Source organism: Lissotriton helveticus, chromosome 1_2 (genome assembly GCF_964261635.1).
Source record: "Lissotriton helveticus chromosome 1_2, aLisHel1.1, whole genome shotgun sequence".
NCBI classification, from domain to species: Eukaryota; Metazoa; Chordata; class Amphibia; order Caudata; family Salamandridae; genus Lissotriton; species Lissotriton helveticus.
The window spans coordinates 345540782-345547661 of record NC_136058.1 but is presented as its reverse complement, the minus strand read 5'-3'; the positions used below and the strand labels follow the sequence as shown (position 1 = coordinate 345547661).

At 47.7% G+C, this 6880-nt stretch overlaps 1 non-coding gene across 1 annotated transcript; it reads left to right on the top strand.

The window, feature by feature from the left end:
* Positions 1-1882: 1882 nt before the first annotated feature.
* TRNAF-GAA (transfer RNA phenylalanine (anticodon GAA)) lies at positions 1883-1955 on the top strand. Its single transcript has one exon. It is a non-coding gene; the product is annotated as a tRNA-Phe (tRNA).
* The last annotated feature ends 4925 nt before the right edge of the window (positions 1956-6880 follow it).

Genomic DNA, 6880 nt, shown 5'->3' with positions numbered 1-6880 from the left:
TGGGGCAAATGCGGCAACTTTACAATTATGCAAAAATTGCTGAGGCTGCACAATTGCATTATTCCAGTGGCCAAAAGCCTTTTTGAGTCACCCCTGGTGTTCAATGCGACGATTTTTCACATAATTGACAAAAGTGAACAATTATCTTTGCTGTATTTCTGGTATAAAGTGTAAAGCATAGTCACTGTTCAATGTCTTTGTCTCTGGGGCAGTTAGCGGAGATATCACTCACTTATATTTCCGCTCTCTTTCGAAGACTACTTTAAAAATAATAAAAATATAGCTCTTAAATGGGGTCTGCCAGTTTATGCATTATGTGTTATTGAACCCGCCCAGTGCAGCTCTCTCTCTCTCTTTCGGCTCTCTCTCTCTGTCTCTGCTGCTGTCTCTCTCTTTCTCCTTTAGCTCTCACTCTCTATCTCTCTCTCTCTCTGCCGGTCTCTTTGCTGATGTCTCTGCTGCGCTCTCTGCTGCTGTCTCTCTCTTTCAGATCTCACTCTTTCTCTCTCTCTCTCTCTGCTCTCACTCTTCTCTCTCCCTCTGCTCTTTCTCTTTCAGCTCTCACGCCATCTCTCTCTCTCTGCTCTCTCGTTTGTCTCTGTTGCTAACTCTCTCTCTTTTTCTGCTGCTCTCTCTGTCAGCTCTTACTCTATCTCTTTCAGCTCTCCCTCTCTTTCACTGCTCTCTCTCGTCTCTCTCTGCTGCTCTCTCTACTGCTCTCTCTCTTTCAGCTCTCACTCTCTCTCTTTGCTCTCTTCTCTCTCTTGGCTGCTCTCAAAAGTTCCCTCTATTAATCTCTCTCTCCCTTTCTCTCTCTTCTGCTCTCTGTCTCTCTCTGCTGTTCACTCTCTCTCTATCTGCTCGCTCTCTCTTTCTGCCCTCACTCTCTCTGCACTCTATCTTCTCTATCTGCTCTCCCTCTCTGCTGCTGCGCGCACTCTATCTCTCTCTCTGCACTCTCTCTCTCTTCTCTCCCTCTGTGCTGATGCTCTCTCTCTGTTCTCACTCTCTCTCTCTGCCTCCCTCTCTTCTGTATCCCTCTCTCCCTCTGCTCTCTCTCTGCTCTCACTCTCTCTCTGCCTCTCTCTTCTCTCTCTCCTCTTTCTCTGTGCTGTTCTCTCTCTCTTTTCTCTCTCTCTCTCTCTTTTCTCTCTCTGCTCGCACTCTCCCTCTCTGTCTCTCTCCTGTCTCTCTCTACTGCTCTCTCACTTACAGCTTTCACTCTCTCTGCCGCTTTACTCTCTTCTCTCTCTCGGCTGCTCTCTCTTAAAAGTTCCCTCTATCTATCTCTCTCTCCCTATCTCTCTCTGCTGCTCTCTGTCTCTCTCTGCTGTTCACTCTCTCTCTATCTGCTCTCTCTCTCTCTCTCTTTCTGCTCTCACGCTCTCTTTCTCTTCTTTTTCTGCTGCTGCTCTCTCTCTGCTCTCGCTCTCACTCTCTGCCTCTCTCTTCTCTCTCTCTCTCTCTAATGTGTCTTTCCCTCTTGTGTAGTTTGTGGTGAGAAACAGCAATTGGGCAAATGCTTAAAGTAACCCTAGCCACTGGGTCAGAGAGAGAGCTCCGTCGAATATTGAGAAAGGTCTGTGAGGGGCACCCGGAAGGGAGGGGCGGGGTGAGGGCGGGTGCAGATGTACCTGCTCGGATTGGTTGAGCTTTGGGAAGTCATGTGTCGATGACGTCACTGCTTAAAATGGCAGCTCCGTGTCTGGTCTTCAGTGCTGGGGAGAGCAGCGCCCCCCAGCGAGGCTTCTGCCAGTGTCAGGGTGGAGGCGATGAGAAGCCCTGGGGCCTGGGACTGAGACCTGTGAACTGTCCTATAATGCAGAGAACAGACCTCCACTGTATCTGCCCCCAGAGCGGTCACAGACTGTGATCAGGAGCCGCCGAAATAGCTCAGTTGGGAGAGCGTTAGACTGAAGATCTAAAGGTCCCTGGTTCGATCCCGGGTTTCGGCAGATGACCTTTTATTTGAAACATATTATAATTAGTACTGCAGTCAAACTTGAAACCCTCTAAAGCCTGGTACATTAAAACGCTGCTGTAATATCAATATTTATTTTTTCCACGGTCCAGCTTCTTTCTCCCCCCCTCACTTCTTTCTAATCCCTCTTTCATTCCTTCCTTATTTTCTTTTTTGAGACACCTTTCTCGTAATCGTCCTCAGTATAAATTTGACAGTTTAAAGCCTATTTTCACAGGGGTGTGAGTGCCCCTTCTCATCCCATATAGCCCGCCCAGCTGTTTACTTTTGCAAACTCTATATTTTTTCCCCTGCTTTACAATAGAAAGCGCCTCTGTCTCAGACCCTCACACGCTGGGGCTTTTCCTGCCTCCTCTCTTCACCTTTACAGCCCAGCTCTCTCCTCCGGCTGGGGCCAGAATTTCGTTTGTGCTAGCGTAGTGGTGACTTTGTTCCTGCTTGCTGAAGACCAGAGTTGTGCCTTTTTTCTCTCGCTAAAGTGCCCGGCGTGCAGCGTTTCCCAGTATTCTATGGTCTTCCTATTTAATCTAGTTGTCTTTGCGCTTAGGAGTTTATATAGGTGTGACATTTGGTGCCCAATTTTGTTGAGTTTGGTCAAGTATTGATGGATTGTTGGGACCTCTTTGCTTAGGCTCGCTTTGGTGATTGCTGCCTTTATTTTAAGAAAGTTATATAGTTCTATGTCAGGGATGTCGTGCGCACGTTGTAGGCTGGCGAAAGTGGTGGGGGACCCGTGTTCCTCTAGTTGGAATGGGGTAGAGATTCCCCGCTGAGGCCACAAGGCTAAGGTAAGTATACTGCCTTTGTATTTTATTTTGGTGTTGAACCAAATGGATTTTCATTTTGTGTTCCTAATGCTCCTCTCCATTCTATTGTCTACGTATAGGAGGGCGTTTTTGGTGTTTTTGAGAATTATGTTGCTCGCCTCTGGGTGTTTGTTGGCGGTGAGGAGAGCCACTGGGTCAAGGCCACCGAGCAGTGCTCTCTCTAGCTCCAGCCAAGCCGGCGTATATCCCTGTTCAGGCGTGAGCCAGTATATGCCTTGTCTGGCTAGACAGGCTGTCTGGAAAGTCTTAAAGTTTGTGACGTTGAGCCCCCCTAGGTCCTTGCTCAGCATTAGTTTCTGGAGGCTTATCCGGGCTTCTTTACCTCTCCAGAGGAACATATTTGTCATGGTGTTTAGCTTTTTGTTAAAGTCTTCCGTGACTATTAGTGGGAGCATGCTCAGTAGGTAGCAAACCATGGGGGTTATCATCATTTTTATTGTTTCTACCCTGCCCCACCAGCTGACATACTTGGGGGACCATTTGTCTAGCCTGTCTTTTATCTTATTATTATTATTGATTTTTCATTGTGATCAAGTGTTGACTTGAGGTCCCTGTCGAAATAGATACCTAGGTATTTTATGGTGCCTCTTTGCCAGTGTAGTCCTGAGGTCCCTAGAACGTCCTTAGTGGTGTGAACGTTGAGTGGCTTACATTCGGACTTGCTTCTATTGAGCTTGTATCCGGCTACTTTCGCATATTCATTGATGGTGTTCATTAGTGCTTCTATCGAGGGCTCTGGGTCTTCTGTCATGATGAGTATGTCATCTGTATATGCCTCTAGTTTGACCGTATTACCCTTGACTGTCATCCCTTTTATACCGGCGTTGTTCCTGTTCTTGGCCAGTAAGGGTTCTAAGGTCAGTAGGAAAAGTGCCGTGGAAAGTGGGCAGCCTTGTCTGGTTCGTTATTCCAGAGATAGGGCCTCTAATGTGCCCCCATTTACTACTACCCGGGCTATAGGATCTTTGTATAGTGCCATCACCATTGTCCTATAGTTGTCACCTAGGCTGAACTTCTGCATGCATTGGTCGAGGAAGGGCTATGAAACTCTATCGAAAGCCTTTTCTGCGTCCAGCGCGATCATCACCGCTGGTTTTGTGTTGGCAGAGGCGTGGTTTGTTATGTGGCATAGGAGTCTCGTATTGTCTTGGGATAGTCTATTTTTAAGGTAGCCCACCTGCATCTTGTGGATGAGGTTTGGGAGCTGCGCATTGAGTCTCCCTGCTAGTATTTTCGCGTAGATCTTGCAGTCTACGTTAATTAGAGAGATAGGGCGGTAATTTTGCGGGAATTGTGTGTTTTTCCCTTCTTTGGGGATGACTATTATGTTGGCCTCCGCCATTGAGTTTGTCATCTTCCCTTTTCTGATACAGTGAGCGAAAACCTCTTTCATTGTGTTCTTAATTAGGGGGAGGAAGTGTTTGTAGAATTTAGCTGTGTAGCCGTCTGGGCCCGGTGCCTTGTTGTCCTTTAGGGCAGCCACACCCATATCTATCTCTGCTCCTGTTATGTCTAGCTCTAGGGATGCACATTGTGCCTCTGTTAGCTTGGGTAGGTTCAGCTTGTCCAGGAGGGCCGCTCCTCCATCCGAGTTTAGGTCTTTGTCTTCTTTGTACAGCTTCTCATAGAATTCTTTAAAGACTCTGAGGATCTCCTGAATGGGTGTTTGGGATGTCTTGGTAGAATCCGTAATTGCCGCAATGGCGTGTTGCCTCTGCTTACTTTTAAGATATGAGGCAAGGGCTTTACCTGCTTTATTTGCTGAACAGAGGTTTGTGGCTTTGTATTTGTTTATCCATGTGCCAGCCCTCTCCCTTAATAGTTTATTAAGTTCATATTTTTTCCTCGTTAGGGTCGTCAGTGTGTTTTTGTCTGCTACATTGGCGCTATGCTGCATCTCAAGGTCCTTGATCTGCCTCTCTAGTTCTAGTATTGTTTTGTTTCTATCCCTGTTCATTCTAGACTTGATGCTTATTATTTTGCCCCTGATTGTGGCTTTCATGGCGTCCCAGAGTACTCCTTTGTCTGTGCCTGACTTGTCATTGAAATCTAGGTAATCTTTAATGGCCTCCTCCATGGCAGCTGCATTCGCCGGGTCCCTAATGATATCACTGTTGAATCTCCATCTATGGCTTGTTTGTTCGTTGTGGCGACCGCTAAGTGTTAGGCTGATGAGGGAGTGATCTGACACTGTTCTCGGCGCAATCTCTGTATGCTCCATGAGGTGGGTGTGTGTGACTGAGATAAGGATGTAGTCTATTCTACTGTACGAGTTATGGGGGTGGAAGTAAAAAGTGTAGTCTCTAGCATCTGGGTGTTGGAGTCTCCATGGGTCTTCGAGGTGGAGCTTGGCGCACAGGTTCTTAAGGGTGTGTTGTGCCTGAGTTTGGTGGCTGGCTCTTTGCGGTTGTCTGTCTATGGCTTGATCTAGAACCTGATTGAGATCTCCGGCTACTATCAGGAGCTCGTCTTGGGGGAGATTACTGAGTTTGTTCGCAGCCTTTCTCCAGAAGGACTCATCCTCTGTGTTAGGGCCGTAAATATTGGCGATATGTACTGTTTCCTCCCCCCGTTTGAGACTGGTTATTAGCAATCTCCCGTCCTCATCCGCATAACACTCGTGTAGGGTTAGTCTGGCTTTCTTGTTTATTAGTGTTATTACACCTCTCTTTTTGTGTACAGGTGGCGAGCAGAGGATTAGTCCTATCCAGTTCACCTTCAGATGTTGTGCGTCCTCTTCGGATAGCTTCGTTTCCTGAAGCACGCACACATCACTTTTTAGTTTTGTTAAGTTGTCGATTACTTTCCTTCTCTTGATCGGGTGGTTAAGCCCTTTAACGTTAAGTGAGGTAACTGTTAGATCTGAGACTAGCTGGGAATGCCTATGCTGTGTCATGGTTTGTGCATAATATCGCCCTTTTTTGGTTTAATCCTTGGGGAGTTAGCCCCCTTGCCTTTGGGTCTGCCCCACCCTCCGCTGGTGCTTCCTTATATTCCCAGATTGGCTGCTCTGATAGTCTTGTTGACTGAGTGTGAGTGTCTGTTAAGAAGGTGAAAGTAAGAGAAAGAGAGAAATAGATGTGTATGGTCTTTGCTGAGATGCCCCCCCGCCTCCCTTGCCCCCCTCCCTCCGCATTTTGAAAAATGGGCGTGCGTCAGCAAAGTTCCCTCCCCCTTCCCCTCCCCGGGTCTTCGTAGTGAGCCGATCCGACTGGCCGAAAAAGGTTAGATTACCCTGCAAACCCTCCTACCCCTCATGGATCTCGGCCCCAGGCACTTGCATAATGATCACTAGTAAAGGATATACTTGTGGTCCATATACGAAAAAGTCTCTACATTGTTGCAGTTTCCCCTGTCCCTGGGTGGGTGAGGTAGACGTGCCTACCCTGAGGTAGATTCGGAGGTGTGAGGTAGTGTCAAGTCCCACCCCGGGACTGTGGTTGTCACATTTCCTTGTTGCAATCTAAAGTTCGAGGTAGTGCTGCGCATTGAGGTAGAGTGGTTGCTTGAGGTATGATTGTTGTTTCCTATGATTGACCTTCCCTTGTGTCCACCTTAGTGACCTGTGTCGGAGTGGCCCATAGCACCTGTGTTGTCCAGTGAAGCTCTTCTCTTTGCGGTGCCCGAGAGTTGGGCCTCCATATCCTCCGGAGGAGGACCGCGGAGGTGTCTTCTTAGTTCGTCCGGATCATCGAAGATCAGGGTATGCCCTTTGTCCATGATCCTCAGTTTTGCCGGGCTTGCGAAGCTAAAAGTGATGTTGTCCTTCCTCATTCTTTCTCTCAGTGCCAGGAAGCCTTTCCTTGTGTCGACGGTTTGGCGTGAGAAGTCTTGTGTGATTATTATTTTGTTGTCCTTCCATTTTAAGGTCTGATTTTTCCTTGCCACTGCAAAGATGGCCTCTGTTTGCTGCGACCTTAGGAGTTTGCAAATGATTGGGCGCGGGCCCCGACCATTTTGGAGTTTCTTCGCTGGCACTCGATATGCTTTGTCCAGTTCGAATTGTCTGTCGAATTTGAGGCCCGTAATTTGAGGGATAAGCTCTTCTAGGAGGGCTGAGCAGGATCCTGAC